Source organism: Amblyomma maculatum, chromosome 6 (genome assembly GCF_055883805.1).
Source record: "Amblyomma maculatum isolate TAMU_Amacu chromosome 6, ASM5588380v1, whole genome shotgun sequence".
NCBI lineage: Eukaryota > Metazoa > Arthropoda > Arachnida > Ixodida > Ixodidae > Amblyomma > Amblyomma maculatum.
Genome location: NC_139349.1, coordinates 161,479,428 through 161,500,502, shown reverse-complemented (window position 1 = coordinate 161,500,502; position 21,075 = coordinate 161,479,428). Strand labels below are relative to the sequence as shown.

Here is a 21,075-nt window from a genome sequence, read left to right as displayed (position 1 = left end):
TTAGAATACACAATACAAATTCATCATTTTGTGGCACCCTTACATCAAGTTTTCCACACAATAATAAAGGAAAGGGCTGTACATGATCTGTCACATAATTGATTAGATTATGAAAAACACAGTAGTATGAAAAACGACAGGCGCTTTTTAAAACATACGTATGAAAGGCACAAAGAGGAACTGAAATGAAAGGGAACAAGAAGCATTCATTTAAATTATCCTGTCTTGATTCTTACGGCAAGTTATCTAGATATTTGTATAAAAATAATCACTCAGAGTGGAAGAGAGGCCTACATGCAAGAGCTGGATGTTAATTCCTTTACATTGATTTAAAAAAAGATTATGAAAGACCTAAGCAATCAAGAGCACTGACAAAAGGCGGGTTCCAAATACTCATTTTGCATCATTATGCAGAACCATAAAAAAATAGGTGCCCCTCTATTATTGCTGTTGCGAATCGCTGCGTGATGCTAACATTGCAAGTTGCTGCTCCTTTACTTTTTTCTTCATTTCGAGCAGCTCAATCTCTAATTTGCTCTTTTTTTCTTGGTGTTCCAGTTCCATTTTTCTTTTCTGTCTTTCGAATTCTAGATCCATTTTGTTTTTTTTATCTTCATGTTTCCATTGCCGAGTCTGAATTATTAATTTTCCCCGCAGTAGTTTCCTTCGCAGTGTGTGTAACTGACACTTTCTTTCTTCCGCTTCCTCAAAGCTTTTGTAGCGGGCTTCGGTCTCGGGAGCTAACATGCTTTTTATAGCTGCAATCCGGCCCCCAGCTTGACTGCCTTCTACAGATGTTACCCCTTTGGTGCCTGTGGTCCCCACACTGGCAGAAGGTGGTGTTTCCGGCCTTCGAGCTGCTGGTGACATGGGCATCACAGGGGATGGCGTCCTGTTTCGGCATGATGGGCCTAATAAAAGAGTTCAAACTTGCACATAAATATCAACAAAAAGTAAAGTGTGAGTACAAGAACACTTCAAAACATTACAAATACTGATTTCCAGCTTCACTTAATGCATAGCAAGCAAAAAATAGAGGAAGCTTTTTTATATAGTTTGTTCATTCAATATATGCTGTCTGATAGTTGATTACCTGTGCCTGCGAACGAATATAACTCAGGCATTGCTTGACCAGGATCTTCGAGAATGGCTACAGCACAACTGTTTAGTCATCGTAGCATGATACTATACATAGATTGCTTAAGGGACATGTGATTGCAGGATAGCTCTGTTTGCTTATCTGGTATATTGCTCTAGCACCACGCATCTTTTTTTTTTCTTTTAGCAAAACTTTCTGCAGCTGTTAATGAAACAATTCTCATAAACAAGTCCACAGCAGAGCTTCACACTTGCAGGCAGTTTTGCGTGCTTTGAATACAACGGTTCTCATTAGGAATTTACATCATTTTTAGTTATTTGATTTAGAATTTTTTTTTTCTGTTGTGTCATGAGAAAAATTTTGAATAAAGATGAATTAATAAACAAATATAAAAGAGCAGCAGCAATCAGCAACACCACAGATATTCAAAATCATATATCACAGGAGCGAAGCTGCAAGGCATGTGCTACAAATTTAGTGAGTACATGGTATTGAAAATAATAGCGAAGATGCAACCACTTTATGAAATCACTTAATATCATTGGATATATTCACAGCTGATTCAACATCTTTAAGGACGTCTGCATAGAAACATTGTTCAGTGAATGAATGTCATGTATGCTAGGGTATAGTGTTTTTCTTGGCTGAAAGATAAAATTAAAGCTTGAATGAAAACTGGCCAATAGATAGGCAAAATGATGCATCCATTCTTCGATATCACCTGTGTTTTTAGAAATAAAGAGCTGAGTTGTTAATTCCCTTTGTCTCTTCGTCCTGCACTTTATGCTGCCTTGCTTATTAAGGGATGAATATGCAAAAGGCGGCCGCCACTCCAGGGTGAACACACGAGTCGTTTCATTCGGCATGTCAAGTATCCCAGGTAAACAATGACATGAAGGTGCTTTTTGGCGTCATCATGCAGCCATTTTGCTTTGATCTATGGCCCTGAAAATTGCACTGATGCTACATAAGAATGCAGCCGCAAGGTCGCTCTGTCATGCACAAGCAACTGTATAATATATATTTTCAGCCTTTTATACAGATTACTCTGCATGCTATACAAACCAATGTCTCTCAAAAGGATGCTTGAAAGCAATTGCTGCAAGTCTGTAGAAACAACAAAAAAGGCTAATTACCAGGCATGTCAGTCCAGTCAAGATCTGGGTCCACCATCGCGTTGAGCATGGCAGCCGGTGGAAGTGCTAAACTGGCTCGCCCATGTGAATGCCATCACTGTCGTATGGATTTTCTACCCGCGTTGACATATGTGATGCCAATGCTCCTACAAGCTCCAATGATGGGCTCATTGGACGGCATCCTCGTGATCCACCTCCTGAAATCAAAATGGTACATATGCGAAACCTGCATGTATAACAACTTAATGTATGCACAGTCAATGAAAGGGTAGATCTGACCCTTTATGCCCAACGTTTGGATCAAAAGGGAATAATTTCTACCCCAGTGTGCCAACCCGCATGTATGCCTTTTGAATATGCATAGTTTTCAGCTTAACATAATAATTAAGCCATCAATAAAAATTGCTGTTAGTGCAATTAAACATCGAGAAGCTGGTGTGTATATTTCACATTCTGAGTGGCGTGGACCATATAATATCTCAAAACGATTCGTTGGCCTTAATACATATTCCTGTATTTAAGCCCACAAATACTCTAAAAAAAACAAGAGAGAGATGAGGAATTGTCTGACAGAAGTCGCACACCATTACACATCAAACATTTTTAGCGGAAGGCAGTTTTCTTAAAATTTTGGCGCATCAAAGTATATTCTACCCAAGCTCCATAGAACAAAAAATAAACATGCATCAAATATGATAACGGGTTCGCGGCACTGGGAAATTATAAATGACCTGGTCAAGGATCCTGCATGCAGCATGCATACATTGTTGCAATCAAGCAGGCGCGTGTTTCTCACCACAGGCCACAGAAATGGAATTGTCGAAAATTTACGAAGGTGTCAAAAAATGGTACTTACCAGTTGCATATAGATCACGCTTCTCCTTGGAGTCAGTTTTTTTCCATCTGGACTTTTCGTTATCCCATAGTTTGCGCAGCTGCTTCGCAGTTCTTGGCCGCATGTTGGGCTGGCTGTCGTACTCCAGGCACAACTTCTCCCATGCCTTGTTTTTCGCTTCTATCGAAGCGCTATTTGTGCGCTTATTTTCAATGGTTCTTGTATATTTCCCGACAAGCGCTCTGAGCACTTCGCGTTCCTCCTTTGTGTAAATAAACCGCGCAGCCTCTTGAAAAGGCTGAATACTTTGGCTCTCGGCTGATGAGGACATTTCGATAGAGCACCGACGTAGAGACGTCCGAAGCGTTCGACTACGCTAGCAAAACTCTTCGGCTGTGGTTCTCGGCGGCATGGCGTAGAATTTTTTTTTTTGCTTTCTTATCTTTCCGCGCACCCCTCTTTTCCTTGCACTCACAGTTCTGTTCAAAGGACAGTGAAAAAAGACTAGCAATCACTTTGCTATTCCATATGCGCGAACGACGACCAAAGTGGGCGCTCGCGGACCAAGTACGCGGCCCATCTGTGTCGTACGCATATCAGTGCGTAGCCCAGCGCCTCAGGGTGCGCGTTCGAACCCCATTCTGCGTTTCCGGGCATGCTTTGCGCATTGCTGAATACAGCTCCCAGCTGTTCTTCCAAACGCAAGCAGCGTTTGCTTCAGCGGAGTGTTGCACGAACGACCACCCGAAAGTAACAGAGCAGTGTACGCTCTGCTAGGTTTTTCTATTTTCGCTTCACCATTCACAACAGAGTCGCTGCTAGCCGAACCTCTGAAACGAAACAGCGCTAAAAAATGAAGAAACTTGTCAGATAGGAAGAAAGTGCCGCGCGAGAGCTGTGGGCATGCCGCCCAAGGCGTCGGCTAATGAAACGCAGTCGCGACTGCTTGGCCGAGACCGACCAGCGTTTTTTTTTCTTCTTTCTTTCTTTTTTTTTAAGAGACGTACGCAGAAAAGAAGCGCCGTAGCAAGTACGCCTTTGAATGCCTTGCTTGCTTGTCCAGGCATTACAAAGCGCCGAGAAGCACTGGCAGCAGACGACTTTACAGCGCATCCGCCACTCGCCCCTCGCAGATGTTTCGCGCATGTTGTTCGCGCGAGTGTTGCCAGATGCGAACGCGTTTCCGGCCGCGCCATTACTCGCAGTGCGGAAAGCGCGTTTTTTCTATTGTAACCGTCGATCTTCCTTCAGAAGTTAATTCAGAAGCACGCCTTGCTAGAAATTGCGCATGTTACACATGACAGCACGCAGTTTATACGAAAAAATTTGCTCTTAATCTCGTCTCCATACTTCCTTTTCGCCAGGTCGATGGAGGTGGAGTGGAGGATGGTTTCTCGAGGGCGCCTCGTCGGAGTGAAAGCCGAGCGGGGTTCTTGAAACCGAAATGCCTCTTGAGTGGAGGAGCGGCTGATATCTCTCCTCCACGGAGTGGAGGTGGAGCGTCGAGTCGAGGCGCATTTGTGAATACGGGCGTTAGAGATCCCCACTGAACCGGCCATACTCGAATTAGTTTAGACATCACTTTTAGTCACATTCCGACAAGGTCAAATTTTCGGTGTCCAAGGGACGAAATTTTGGGAGTGAGATATCCCGATTTAGAGATCCCCACTGAATTGGCCACACTCGAATTAGTTTAGACATCGATTTTGTTCACATTCTGATGAGGTCAAATTTTGGGTGTCCAAGGGGCCAAATTTTGGGAGCGAGCAATCCTGACTTAGTGATCACCACTAATTGGCCATACTCGAATTAGTTTAGATATCAATTTCGGTCACATTCTGATGAGGTCAATTTTTAAGTGTCCAAGGGGCCAAATTTAGGGAGTGAGCAATCCCTGCTAGAGATCCCCACTGAACTGGCCATACTCGAATTAGTTTAGAGATCAATTTCGGTCACATTCTGAAGAGATCTATTTTTAAGTGTCCAAGGGGCCAAATTTTGGGAGTGAGCAATCCCGGCTAGAGATCCCCACTGAATAGGCCATACTCGAATTAGTTTAGACATCAATTTTAGTCACATTCTGATGAGGTCAAATTGTCGGTGTCCAAGGGGCCAAATTTTGGGAGTGAGCAATCCCGACTGGAGATCCCCACTGAATTGGCCATATGCGAATTAGTTTAGACATCAATTTTGTTCACATTCTGATGAGGTCAAATTTTGGGTGTCCAAGGGGCCAAATTTTGGGAGTGAGCAATCCTTACTTAGAGATCACCACTAATTGGCCATACTCGAATTAATTTAGACATCAATTTAGGTCACATTCTGACGAGGTAAAATTGTCGCTGTCCAACGAGCCAAATTTTGGGAATCATCAATCCCGACTTGAGATCCCCACTGAATCAGCCATACTCGAATTAGTTTAGACATCATATATGTCACATTCTGACGAGATCAAATTCGGTGTCCAAAGGGCAAAATTTTGCGATTGAGGAATCCTGGCATAGAGATCCCCACTGAACTGGCCATACTCGAATTAGTTTAGACATCAATTTCGGTCACATTCTGATGAGGTCAATTTTTAAGTGTCCAAGGGGCCAAATTTTGGGAGTGAGCAATCCCTGCTAGAGATCCCCACTGAACTGGCCATACTCGAATTAGTTTAGAGATCAATTTCGGTCACATTCTGAAGAGATCAATTTTTAAGTGTCCAAGGGGCCAAATTTTGGGAGTGAGCAATCCCGGCTAGAGATCCCCACTGAATAGGCCATACTCGAATTAGTTTAGACATCAATTTTGGTCACATTCTGACAAGGTCAAATTTTAGGTGTCCAAGGGGCCAATTTTTGGGTATGAGCAATCCCGACTTAGAGATACCCACTGAATTGGCCATACTCGAATTAGTTTAGACATCACTTTTGGTCACGTTCTGATGAGGTCAAATTTTTAGTGTCCACGGGGCGAAATTTTGGGAGTGAGGAATCCCGGCATAGAGATCTCCACTCAACTGGCCATACTCGAATTAGTTTAGACATCAATTTTGGTCTCATTCTGACGAGGTCATATTTTTGGGTGTCCAAGGGGCCAAATTTTGGGAGTGAGCAATCCCGACTTAGAGATCCCCACTGAACTGGCCATACTCGAATTAGTTTAGACATCACTTTTAGTCACATTCTGACAAGGTCAAATTTTCGGTGCCCAAGGGGCGAAATTTTGGGAGTGAGATATCCCGATTTAGAGATCCCCACTGAATTGACCACACTCGAATTAGTTTAACATCAATTTTAGTCACATTCTGATGAGGTCAAATTGTCGGTGTCCAAGGGGCCAAATTTTGGGAGTGAGCAATCGCGATTTAGAGATCCCAACTGAATTAGCCATACTCGAATTAGTTTAGACATCAATTTTGGTCACATTCTGCGAGGTCAAATTTTAGGTGTCCAAGGGGCCAAATTTTGGGAGTGAGCAATCCCGACATAGAGATCCCCACTGAATTGATTTACTCGAATTAGTTTGGACATCAATTTTAGTCACATTCTGACGAGGTAGAATTTTCGGTGTCCAAGGGGCAAAATTCTGGGAGTGAGCAATCGCGATTTAGAGATCACCACTAATTGGCCATACGCGAATTATATTAGACATCAGTTTTGTTCACATTCTGACGAGGTCAAATTTTGGGTGTACAAGGGGCGAAATTTTGGGAGGGAGCAATCCCGGCATAGAGATCTCCACTCAAATGGCCATACTCAAATTAGTTTAGACATCAATTTTGGTCACATCTCACGAGGTCAAATTGTCGCTGTCCTTGGGGCCAAATTTTGGGAGTGAGCAATCCCGACTTAGGATCCCCACTGAACTGGCCATACTCGAATTAGTTTAGACATCACTTTTAGACACATTCTGACGAGATCAAATTCGGTGTCCAAGGGGCGAAATTTTGGGAGTGAGGAATCCCGGCATAGAGATCCCCACTGAACTGGCCATACTCGAATTAGTTTAGACATCAATTTCGGTCACATTCTGATGAGGTCAATTTTTAAGTGTCCAGGAGGCCAAATTTTGGGAGTGAGCAATCCCGGCTAGAGATCCCCACCTAATTTGCCATACTCGAATTAGTTTAGACATCACTTTTAGTCACATTCTGACGAGGTAAAATTTTCGGTGTCCAAGGGACGAAATTTTGGGAGTGAGATATCCCGATTTAGAGATCCCCACTGAATTGGCCACACTCGAATTAGTTTAGACATCAATTTTAGTCACATTCTGATGAGGTCAAATTGTCAGTGTCCAAAGGGCCAAATTTTGGGAGTGAGCAATCCCGACTGGAGATCCCCACTGAATTGGCCATACGCGAATTAGTTTAGATATCAATTTTGTTCACATTCTGATGAGGTCAATTTTTGGGTGTCCAAGGGGCCAAATTTTGGGAGTGAGCAATCCTTACTTAGAGATCACCACTAATTGGCCATACTCGAATTAATTTAGACATCAATTTTGGTCACATTCTGACGAGGTCAAATTGTCGCTGTCCAAGGGACCAAATTTTGGGAATCATCAATCCCGACTTGAGATCCCCACTGAATCGGCCATACTCTAATTAGTTTAGACATCACTTATGTCACATTCTGACGAGATCAAATTCGGTGTCCAAAGGGCAAAATTTTGCGATTGAGGAATCCTGGCATAGAGATCCCCACTGAACTGGCCATACTCGAATTAGTTTAGATATCAATTTCGGTGACATTCTGATGAGGTCAATTTTTAAGTGTCCAAGGGGCCAAATTTTGGGAGTGAGCAATCCCTGCTAGAGATCCCCGCTGAACTGGCCATACTCGAATTAGTTTAGAGATCAATTTCGGTCACATTCTGAAGAGATCAGTTTTTAAGTGTCCAAGGGGCCAAATTTTGGGAGTGAGCAATCCCGGCTAGAGATCCCCACTGAATAGGCCATACTCGAATTAGTTTAGACATCAATTTTAGTCACATTCTGATGACGTCAAATTGTCGGTGTCCAAGGGGCCAAATTTTGGGAGTGAGCAATCCCGACTTGAGATCCCCACTGAATTGGCCATACGCGAATTAGTTTAGACATCAATTTTGTTCACATTCTGATGAGGTCAAATTTTGGGTGTCCAAGGGGCCAAATTTTGGGAGTGAGCAATCCTTACTTAGAGATCACCACTAATTGGCCATACTCGAATTAATTTAGACATCAATTTAGGTCACATTCTGACGAGGTAAAATTGTCACTGTCCATCGAGCCAAATTTAGGAATCATCAATCCCGACTTGAGATCCCCACTGAATCGGCCATACTCGAATTAGTTTAGACATCACATATGTCACATTCTGACGAGATCAAATTCGGTGTCCAAAGGGCAAAATTTTGCGATTGAGGAATCCCGGCATAGAGATCCCCACTGAACTGGCCATACTCGAATTAGTTTAAACATCAATTTTGGTCACATTCTGACAAGATCAAATTTTGGGTGTCCAAGGGGCCAAATTTTGGGAGTGAGCAATCCCGACTTAGAGATCCCCACTGAATTGGCCATACTCGATTTAGTTTAGGCATCAATTTTGGTCGCATTCTAACGAGATCATATTTTTGGTATCCAAGCGGAGAAATTTTGGGAGTGAGCAATTCAGATTTAGAGATCCCCACTGAATTCGCCAAACTCGAATTAGTTTAGACATCAATATTGGACACATTCTGACGAGGTCCAATTTTCGGTGTCCAAGGGGCAAAATTTTGGGTGTGACATATCCCGATTTAGAGATCCCCACTGAAATGGCCATACTCGAATTCCTTTAGATAGCACTTTTGGTCACATTCTGATGAGGTAGAATTTTGGGTGTCCAGGGTGCCAAAATTTTCGGACTAAGGAATCCCTACTTAAAGATGCCAAATGAATTGGCCATACTCGAATTAGTTTAGACATCAGTTTTGGTCACATTCTGATGAGATCAATTTTTGAGTGTCCAAGGGGCCAAATTTTGGGAGTGAGCAATACCAGCGTAGAGATCCCCTCTGAATTGGCCACACTCGAATTAGTTTAGACATAAATTTTGGTCACATTCTGACAAGGTCAAATTTCGGACGTCAAAGAGACCAAATTTTGGGAGTGAGCAATCCCGACTTTGAGATCCCCACTGAATTGGCCCTATTCGAATTAGTTTAACATCAAATTTGGTTACATTCTGAGGGGGTCAAATTTTCTATGTCTACGGGGCCAAATTTTGCGAGTGAGCAATCCCGATTTAGAGATCCCGACTGAATTAGCCATACTCGAATTAGTTTAGACATCAATTTTGGTCACATTCTGCGAGGTCAAATTTTAGGTGTCCAAGGGGCCAAATTTTGGGAGTGAGCAATCCCGACATAGAGATCCCCACTGAACTGATTTACTCGAATCAGTTTGGACATCAATTTTAGTCACATTCTGACGAGGTAGAAATTTCGGTGTCCAAGGGGCAAAATTCTGGGAGTGAGCAATTGCGATTTAGAGATCACCACTAATTGGCCATACTCGAATTAATTTAGACATCAGTTTTGGTCACATTCTGACGAGGTCAAATTGTCGCTGTCCAAGGGGCCAAATTTTGGGAATCATCAATCCCGGCTTGAGATCCCCACTGAATCGGCCATACTCGAATTAGTTTAGACACCACTTTAAGTCACATTCTGACGAGATCAAATTCTTTGTCCAAAGGGCGAAATTTTGCGTTTGAGGAATCCTGGCATAGAGATCCCCACTGAACTGGCCATACTCCAATTAGTTTAGACATCAATTTCGGTCACATTCTGATGAGGTCAATTTTTAAGTGTCCAAGGGGCTAAATTTTGGGAGTGAGCAATCCCAGCTAGAATTCCCCACTGAATAGGCCATACTCGAATTAGTTTAGACATCAATTTTGGTCACATTTGTCAAGGTCAAATTTTGGGTGTCGAGGGGCCAACTTTTGGGAGTGAGCAAACCCGGCTTAGAGATCACCACTTAATTGGCTATACTCGAATTAGTTTAGACATCAATTTTTCTCACATTCTGACAATGTCAAATGTAGGGTGTCCAAGTGGCCAAATTTTCGGAGTGAGCAATTACAACTTATAGATCACCACTGAATTGGCCATACTCGAATTAGTTTAGACATCACTTTTAGTCACAATCTGACAAGGTCAAATTTTAGGTGTCCAAGGGGCCAATTTTTGGGTATGAGCAATCCCGACTTAGAGATCCCCACTGAATTGGCCATACTCGAATTAGTTTAGACATCAATTTCGGTCACATTCTGATGAGGTCAATTTTTATTTGTCCAAGGGGCCAAAGTTCGGGAGTGAGCAATCCCGGCTAGAGATCCCCACTGAATTGCCATACTCGAATTAGTTTAGACATCAATTTTGGTCACATTCTGACAAGGTCAAATTTTGGGTGTCCAAGGGGCCAAATTTTGGGAGTGAGCAAACCCGGCTTAGAGATCACCACCTAATTGGCCATACTCGAATTAATTTAGACATCAATTTTGGTCACATTCTGACAAGGTCAAATGTACGGTGTCCAAGTGGCCAAATTTTCGGAGTGAGCAATCCCAACTTATAGATCACCACTGAATTGGCCATACTCGAATTAGTTTAGACATCACTTTTAGTCACAATCTGACAAGGTCAAATTTTAGGTGTCCAAGGGGCCAATTTTTGGGTATGAGCAATCCCGACTTAGAGATCCCCACTGAATTGGCCATACTCGAATTAGTTTAGACATCACTTTTGGTCACATTCTGATGAGGTCAAGTTTTGAGTGTCCACGGGGCGAAATTTTGGGAGTGAGGAATCCCGGCATAGAGATCTCCACTCAACTGGCCATACTCGAATTAGTTTAGACATCAATTTTGGTCTCATTCTGACGAGATCATATTTTTGGTATCCAAGCGGAGATATTTTGGGAGTGAGCAATCCAGATTTAGAGATCCCCACTGAATTCGCCAAACTCGAATTAGTTTAGACGTCAATATTGGTCACAATCTGACGAGGTCCAATTTTCGGTGTCCAAGGGGCGAAATTTTGGGTGTGACATATCCCGATTTAGAGATCCCCACTGAAATGGCCGTACTCGAATACCTTTAGATATCACTTTTTGTCACATTCTGATGAGGTAGAATTTTGGGTGTCCAGGGTGCCAAAATTTTCGGACTGAGGAATCCCTACTTAGAGATGCCAACTGAATTGGCCATACTCGAGTTAGTTTAGACATCAAATTTGTCACATTCTGATGAGGTCAAATTGTCGCTGTCCAAGGGGCCAAATTTTGGGAGTGAGCAATCCCGACTTAGAGATCCCCACTGAATCGGCCATGCTCGAATTAGTTCAGACATCACTTTTAGTCACATTCTGGCAAGGTCAAATTTTCGGTGCCCAAGGGGCGAAATTTTGGGAGTGAGATATCCCGATTTAGAGATCCCCACTGAATTGGCCACACTCGAATTAGTTTAACATCAATTTTAGTCACATTCTGATGAGGTCAAATTGTCGGTGTCCAAGGGGCCAATTTTTGGGAGTGAGCAATCCCGACTGGAGATCCCACTGAATTGGCCATATTCGAATTTGTTTAGACATCAATTTTGGTCACATTCTGACGAGGTCATATTTTGGTATCCAAGCGGAGAAATTTTGGGTGTGAGATATCCCGATTTAGAGATCCCCACTGAAATGGCCATACTCGAATTCCATTAGATATCACTTTTGGTCACATTCTGATGAGGTAAAAATTTGGGTGTCCAAGGTGCCAAAATTTTCGGAGTGAGGAATCCCTACTTAAAGATGCCAACTGAATTGGCAATGCTCGAATTAGTTTAGACATCACTTTTGGTCACATTCTGATGAGATCAATTTTTGAGTGTCCAAGGCGCCAAATTTTGGGAGTGAGCAGTCCCAGCGTAGAGATCCCCACTGAATTGGCCATACTCGAATTAGTTTAGACATCGCTTTTAGTCACATTTTGGCGAGGTCAAATTTTCGGTGTCCAAGGGGCGAAATTTTGGGAGTGAGATATCCCGATTTAGAGATCCCCACTGAATTGGCCACACTCGAATTAGTTTAGACATCAATTTTAGTCACACTCTGATGAGGTCAAATTGTTGGTGTCCAAGGGGCCAAATTTTGGGAGTGAGCAATCCCGACTAGAGATCCCACTGAATTGGCCATATTCGAATGAGTTTAGACATCAATTTTGTTCACATTCTGATGAGGTCAAATTTTGGGTTTCCAAGGGGCCAAATTTTGGGAGTGAGCAATCCTTACTTAGAGATCACCACTAATTGGCCATACTCGAATTAATTTATACATCAATTTTGGTCACATTCTGACGAGGTCAAATTGTCACTCTCCAAGGGGCCAAATTTTGGGAATCATCAATCCCGACTTGAGATCCCCACTGAATCGGCCATACTCGAATTAGTTTAGACATCACTTATGTCACATTCTGACGAGATCAAATTCGGTGTCCAAAGGGCAAAATTTTGCGATTGAGGAATCCTGGCATAGAGATCCCCACTGAACTGGCCATACTCGAATTAGTTTAGATATCAATTTCGGTCACATTCTGACGAGGTCAATTTTTAAGTGTCCAAGGGGCCAAATTTTGGGAGTGAGCAATCCCTGCTAGAGATCCCCACTGAACTGGCCATACTCGAATTAATTTAGAGATCAATTTCGGTCACATGCTGAAGAGATCAATTTTTAAGTGTCCAAGGGGCCAAATTTTGGGAGTGAGCAATCCCGGCTAGAGATCCCCACTGAATAGGCCATACTCGAATTAGTTTAGACATCAATTTTAGTCACGTTCTGATGAGGTCAAATTGTCGGTGTCCAAGGGGCCAAATTTTGGGAGTGAGCAATCCCGACTGGAGATCCCCACTGAATTGGCCATATGCGAATTAGTTTAGACATCAATTTTGTTCACATTCTGATGAGGTCAAATTTTGGGTGTCCAAGGGGCCAAATTTTGGGAGTGAGCAATCCTTACTTAGAGATCACCACTAATTGGCCGTACTCGAATTAATTTAGACATCAATTTAGGTCACATTCTGACGAGGTAAAATTGTTGCTGTCCAACGAGCCAAATTTTGGGAATCATCAATCCCGACTTGAGATCCCCACTGAATCGGCCATACTCGAATTAGTTTAGACATCACTTATGTCACATTCTGACGAGATCAAATTCGGTGTTCAAAGGGCAAAATTTTGCGATTGAGGAATCCTGGCATAGAGATCCCCACTGAACTGGCCATACTCGAATTAGTTTAGACATCAATTTCGGTCACATTCTGATGAGGTCAATTTTTAAGTGTCCAAGGGGCCAAATTTTTGGAGTGAGCAATCCCTGCTAGAGATCCCCACTGAACTGGCCATACTCGAATTAGTTTAGAGATCAATTTCGGTCACATTCTGAAGAGATCAATTTTTAAGTGTCCAAGGGGCCAAATTTTGGGAGTGAGCAATCCCGGCTAGAGATCCCCACTGAATAGGTCATACTCGATTTAGTTTAGACATCAATTTTGGTCACATTCTCACAAGGTCAAATTTTAGGTGTCCAAGGGGCCAATTTTTGGGTATGAGCAATCCCGACTTAGAGATACCCACTGAATTGGCCATACTCGAATTAGATTAGACATTACTTTTGGTCACGTTCTGATGAGGTCAAATTTTTAGTGTCCACGGGGCGAAACTTTGGGAGTGAGGAATCCCGGCATAGAGATCTCCACTCAACTGGCCATACTCGAATTAGTTTAGGCATCAATTTTGGTCTCATTCTGACGAGGTCATATATTTGGGTGTCCAAGGGGCCAAATTTTGGGAGTGAGCAATGCCGACTTAGAGATCGCCACTGAATCGGCCATACTCGAATTAGTTTAGACATTACTTTTAGTCACATTCTGACGAGATCAAATTCGGTGTCCAAGGGGCGAAATTTTGGGAGTGAGGAATCCCGGCTAGAGATCACCACTTAATTGGCCATACTCGAATTAGTTTAGACATCACTTTTAGTCACATTCTGACGAGGTCAAATTTTCGATGTCCAAGGGACGAAATTTTGGGAGTGAGATATCTCCGATTTAGAGATCCCCACTGAATTCGCCACACTCGAGTTAGTTTAGACATCAATTTTTGGTCACATTCTGATGAGGTGAAATTGTCGGTGTCAAGGGACCAAATTTTGGGAGTGAGCAATCCCGACTGGAGATCCCCACTGAATTGGCCATACGCGAATTAGTTTAGAGATCAATTTTGTTCACATTCTGATAAGGTCAAATTTTGGGTGCCCAAGGGGTCAAATTTTGGGAATCATCAATCCCGACTTGAGATCCCCACTGAATTGGCCATACTCGAATTAGTTTAGACATCAACTTTAGTCACATTCTGACGAGGTCAAATGTTCGGTGTCCAAGGGGCGAAATTTTGGGAGTGAGCAATCCCGACTTAGAGATCCCCACTGAATCGGCCATACTCGAATTAGTTTAGACATCACTTTTAGTCACATTCCTACAAGGTCAAATTTTTGGTGTCCAAGGGACGAAATTTTGGGAGTGAGATATCCCGATTCAGAGATCCCCACTGAATTGGCCAAACTCGAATTAGTTTAGACATCAATTTTAGTCACATTCTGATGAGTTCAAATTGTCGGTGTCCAAGGTGCCAAAATTTTCGGAGTGAGGAATCCCTACTTAAAGATGCCAACTGAATTGGCAATGCTCGAATTAGTTTAGAAATCACTTTTGGTCTCATTCTGATGAGATCAATTTTTGAGTGTCCAAGGCGCCAAATTTTGGGAGTGAGCAATCCCAGCGTAGAGATCCCCACTGAATTGGCCATACTCGAATTAGTTTAGACATCGCTTTTAGTCACATTTTGGCGAGGTCAAATTTTCGGTGTCCAAGGGGCGAAATTTTGGGAGTGAGATATCCCGATTTAGAGATCCCCACTGAATTGGCCACACTCGGATTAGTTTAGACATCAATTTTAGTCACACTCTGATGAGGTCAAATTGTTGGTGTCCAAGGGGCCAAATTTTGGGAGTGAGCAATCCCGACTAGAGATCCCACTGAATTGGCCATATTCGAATGAGTTTAGACATCAATTTTGTTCACATTCTGATGAGGTCAAATTTTGGGTTTCCAAGGGGCCAAATTTTGGGAGTGAGCAATCCTTACTTAGAGATCACCACTAATTGGCCATACTCGAATTAATTTATACATCAATTTTGGTCACATTCTGACGAGGTCAAATTGTCACTCTCCAAGGGGCCAAATTTTGGGAATCATCAATCCCGACTTGAGATCCCCACTGAATCGGCCATACTCGAATTAGTTTAGACATCACTTATGTCACATTCTGACGAGATCAAATTCGGTGTCCAAAGGGCAAAATTTTACGATTGAGGAATCCTGGCATAGAGATCCCCACTGAACTGGCCATACTCGAATTAGTTTAGATATCAATTTCGGTCACATTCTGACGAGGTCAATTTTTAAGTGTCCAAGGGGCCAAATTTTGGGAGTGAGCAATCCCTGCTAGAGATCCCCACTGAACTGGCCATACTCGAATTAATTTAGAGATCAATTTCGGTCACATTCTGAAGAGATCAATTTTTAAGTGTCCAAGGGGCCAAATTTTGGGAGTGAGCAATCCCGGCTAGAGATCCCCACTGAATAGGCCATACTGGAATTAGTTTAGACATCAATTTTAGTCACGTTCTGATGAGGTCAAATTGTCGGTGTCCAAGGGACCAAATTTTGGGAGTGAGCAATCCCGACTGGAGATCCCCACTGAATTGGCCATACGCGAATTAGTTTAGACATCAATTTTGTTCACATTCTGATGAGGTCAAATTTTGGGTGTCCAAGGGGCCAAATTTTGGGAGTGAGCAATCCTTACTTAGAGATCACCACTAATTGGCCATACTCGAATTAATTTAGACATCAATTTAGGTCACATTCTGACGAGGTAAAATTGTTGCTGTCCAACGAGCCAAATTTTGGGAATCATCAATCCCGACTTGAGATCCCCACTGAATCGGCCATACTCGAATTAGTTTAGACATCACTTATGTCACATTCTGACGAGATCAAATTCGGTGTTCAAAGGGCAAAATTTTGCGATTGAGGAATCCTGGCATAGAGATCCCCACTGAACTGGCCATACTCGAATTAGTTTAGACATCAATTTCGGTCACATTCTGATGAGGTCAATTTTTAAGTGTCCAAGGGGCCAAATTTTTGGAGTGAGCAATCCCGGCTAGAGATCCCCACTGAATAGGTCATACTCGAATTAGTTTAGACATCAATTTTGGTCACATTCTCACAAGGTCAAATTTTAGGTGTCCAAGGGGCCAATTTTTGGGTATGAGCAATCCCGACTTAGAGATACCCACTGAATTGGCCATACTCGAATTAGTTTAGACATCACTTTTGGTCACGTTCTGATGAGGTCAAATTTTTAGTGTCCACGGGGCGAAATTTTGGGAGTGAGGAATCCCGGCATAGAGATCTCCACTCAACTGGCCATACTCGAATTATTTTAGGCATCAATTTTGGTCTCATTCTGACGAGGTCATATATTTGGGTGTCCAAGGGGCCAAATTTTGGGAGTGAGCAATGCCGACTTAGAGATCGCCACTGAATCGGCCATACTCGAATTAGTTTAGACATTACTTTTAGTCACATTCTGACGAGATCAAATTCGGTGTCCAAGGGGCGAACTTTTGGGAGTGAGGAATCCCGGCTAGAGATCACCACTTAATTGGCCATACTCGAATTAGTTTAGACATCACTTTTAGTCACATTCTGACGAGGTCAAATTTTCGATGTCCAAGGGACGAAATTTTGGGAGTGAGATATCTCCGATTTAGAGATCCCCACTGAATTCGCCACACTCGAGTTAGTTTAGACATCAATTTTTGGTCACATTCTGATGAGGTCAAATTGTCGGTGTCAAGGGACCAAATTTTGGGAGTGAGCAATCCCGACTGGAAATCCCCACTGAATTGGCCATACGCGAATTAGTTTAGAGATCAATTTTGTTCACATTCTAATGAGGTCAAATTTTGGGTGTCCAAGGGGTCAAATTTTGGGAATCATCAATCCCGACTTGAGATCCCCACTGAATTGGCCATACTCGAATTAGTTTAGACATCAACTGTAGTCACATTCTGACGAGGTCAAATGTTCGGTGTCCAAGGGGCGAAATTTTTGGAGTGAGCAATCCCGACTTAGAGATCCCCACTGAATCGGCCATACTCGAATTAGTTTAGACATCACTTTTAGTCACATTCCTACAAGGTCAAATTTTTGGTGTCCAAGGGACGAAATTTTGGGAGTGAGATATCCCGATTCAGAGATCCCCACTGAATTGGCCAAACTCGAATTAGTTTAGACATCAATTTTAGTCACATTCTGATGAGTTCAAATTGTCGGTGTCCAAGGGGCCAAATTTTGGGAGTGAGCAATCCCGACTGGAGATCCCCACTGAATTGGCCATACGCGAATTAGTTTAGACATCAATTTTGTTCACATTCTGATGAGGTCAAATTTTGGGTGTCCAAGGGGTCAAATTTTGGGAATCATCAATCCCGACTTGAGATCCCCACTGAATTGGCCATAATCGAATTAGTTTAGACATCAACTTTAGTCACATTCTGACGAGGTCAAATTTTCGGTGCCCAAGGGGCGAAATTTTGGGAGTGAGATATCCCGATTTAGAGATCCCCACTGAATTGGCCACACTCGAATTAGTTTAACATCAATTTTAGTCACATTCTGATGAGGTCAAATTGTCGGTGTCCAAGGGGCCAATTTTTGGGAGTGAGCAATCCCGACTGGAGATCCCACTGAATTGGCCATATTCGAATTAGTTTAGACATCAATTTTGGTCACATTCTGACGAGGTCATATTTTGGTATCCAAACGGAAAAATTTTGGGTGTGAGATATCCCGATTTAGAGATCCCCACTGAAATGGCCATACTCGAATTCCATTAGATATCACTTTTGGTCACATTCTGATGAGGTAAAAATTTGGGTGTCCAAGGTGCCAAAATTTTCGGAGTGAGGAATCCCTACTTTAAGATGCCAACTGAATTGGCAATGCTCGAATTAGTTTAGAAATCACTTTTGGTCTCATTCTGATGAGATCAATTTTTGAGTGTCCAAGGCGCCAAATTTTGGGAGTGAGCAATCCCAGCGTAGAGATCCCCACTGAATTGGCCATACTCGAATTAGTTTAGACATCGCTTTTAGTCACATTTTGGCGAGGTCAAATTTTCGGTGTCCAAGGGGCGAAATTTTGGGAGTGAGATATCCCGATTTAGAGATCCCCACTGAATTGGCCACACTCGAATTAGTTTAGACATCAATTTTAGTCACACTCTGATGAGGTCAAATTGTTGGTGTCCAAGGGGCCAAATTTTGGGAGTGAGCAATCCCGACTAGAGATCCCACTGAATTGGCCATATTCGAATGAGTTTAGACATCAATTTTGTTCACATTCTGATGAGGTCAAATTTTGGGTTTCCAAGGGGCCAAATTTTGGGAGTGAGCAATCCTTACTTAGAGATCACCACTAATTGGCCATACTCGAATTAATTTATACATCAATTTTGGTCACATTCTGACGAGGTCAAATTGTCACTCTCCAAGGGGCCAAATTTTGGGAATCATCAATCCCGACTTGAGATCCCCACTGAATCGGCCATACTCGAATTAGTTTAGACATCACTTATGTCACATTCTGACGAGATCAAATTCGGTGTCCAAAGGGCAAAATTTTGCGATTGAGGAATCCTGGCATAGAGATCCCCACTGAACTGGCCATACTCGAATTAGTTTAGATATCAATTTCGGTCACATTCTGAAGAGATCAATTTTTAAGTGTCCAAGGGGCCAAATTTTGGGAGTGAGCAATCCCGGCTAGAGATCCCCACTGAATAGGCCATACTCGAATTAGTTTAGACATCAATTTTAGTCACGTTCTGATGAGGTCAAATTGTCGGTGTCCAAGGGGCCAAATTTTGGGAGTGAGCAATCCCGACTGGAGATCCCCACTGAATTGGCCATACGCGAATTAGTTTAGACATCAATTTTGTTCACATTCTGATGAGGTCAAATTTTGGGTGTCCACGGGGCCAAATTTTGGGAGTGAGCAATCCTTACTTAGAGATCACCACTAATTGGCCATACTCGAATTAATTTAGACATCAATTTAGGTCACATTCTGACGAGGTAAAATTGTTGCTGTCCAATGAGCCAAATTTTGGGAATCATCAATCCCGACTTAAGATCCCCACTGAATCGGCCATACTCGAATTAGTTTAGACATCACTTATGTCACATTCTGACGAGATCAAATTCGGTGTTCAAAGGGCAAAATTTTGCGATTGAGGAATCCTGGCATAGAGATCCCCACTGAACTGGCCATACTCGAATTAGTTTAGACATCAATTTCGGTCACATTCTGATGAGGTCAATTTTTAAGTGTCCAAGGGGCCAAATTTTGGGAGTGAGCAATCCCTGCTAGAGATCCCCACTGAACTGGCCATACTCGAATTAGTTTAGAGATCAATTTCGGTCACATTCTGAAGAGATCAATTTTTAAGTGTCCAAGGGGCCAAATTTTGGAAGTGAGCAATCCCGGCTAGAGATCCCCACTGAATAGGTCATACTCGAATTAGTTTAGACATCAATTTTGGTCACATTCTCACAAGGTCAAATTTTAGGTGTCCAAGGGGCCAATTTTTGGGTATGAGCAATCCCGACTTAGAGATACCCACTGAATTGGCCATACTCGAATTAGTTTAGACATCACTTTTGGTCACGTTCTGATGAGGTCAAATTTTTAGTGTCCACGGGGCGAAATTTTGGGAGTGAGGAATCCCGGCATAGAGATCTCCACTCAACTGGCCATACTCGAATTAGTTTAGGCATCAATTTTGGTCTCGTTCTGACGAGGTCATATATTTGGGTGTCCAAGGGGCCAAATTTTGGGAGTGAGCAATGCCGACTTAGAGATCGCCACTGAATCGGCCATACTCGAATTAGTTTAGACATTACTTTTAGTCACATTCTGACGAGATCAAATTCGGTGTCCAAGGGGCGAAATTTTGGGAGTGAGGAATCCCGGCTAGAGATCACCACTTAATTGGCCATACTCGAATTAGTTTAGACATCACTTTTAGTCACATTCTGACGAGGTCAAATTTTCGATGTCCAAGGGACGAAATTTTGGGAGTGAGATATCTCCGATTTAGAGATCCCTACTGAATTCGCCACACTCGAGTTAGTTTAGACTTCAATTTTTGGTCACATTCTGATGAGGTCAAATTGTCGGTGTCAAGGGACCAAATTTTGGGAGTGAGCAATCCCGACTGGAGATCCCCACTGAATTGGCCATACGCGAATTAGTTTAGAGATCAATTTTGTTCACATTCTGATGAGGTCAAATTTTGGGTGTCCAAGGGGTCAAATTTTGGGAATCATCAATCCCGACTTGAGATCCCCACTGAATTGGCCATACTCGAATTAGTTTAGATGTCAACTTTAGTCACATTCTGACGAGGTCAAATGTTCGGTGTCCAAGGGGCCAAATTTTGGGAGTGAGCAATCCCGACTTAGAGATCCCCACTGAATCGGCCATACTCGAATTAGTTTAGACATCACTTTTAGTCACATTCCTACAAGGTCAAATTTTTGGTGTCCAAGGGACGAAATTTTGGGAGTGAGATATCCCGATTCAGAGATCCCCACTGAATTGGCCAAACTCGAATTAGTTTAGACATCAATTTTAGTCACATTCTGATGAGTTCAAATTGTCGGTGTCCAAGGGGCCAAATTTTGGGAGTGAGCAATCCCTGCTAGAGATCCCCACTGAACTGGCCATACTCGAATTAGTTTAGACATCAACTTTAGTCACATTCTGACAAGGTCAAATGTTCGGTGTCCAAGGGGCCAAATTTTGGGAGTGAGC

General features: G+C 42.7%; 1 pseudogene; it reads right to left on the bottom strand.

The window, feature by feature from the left end:
- Positions 1 to 2,227: 2,227 nt before the first annotated feature.
- Positions 2,228 to 3,401, bottom strand: LOC146187319 (uncharacterized; annotated as a pseudogene).
- Between the last annotated feature and the right edge of the window lie 17,674 nt (positions 3,402 to 21,075).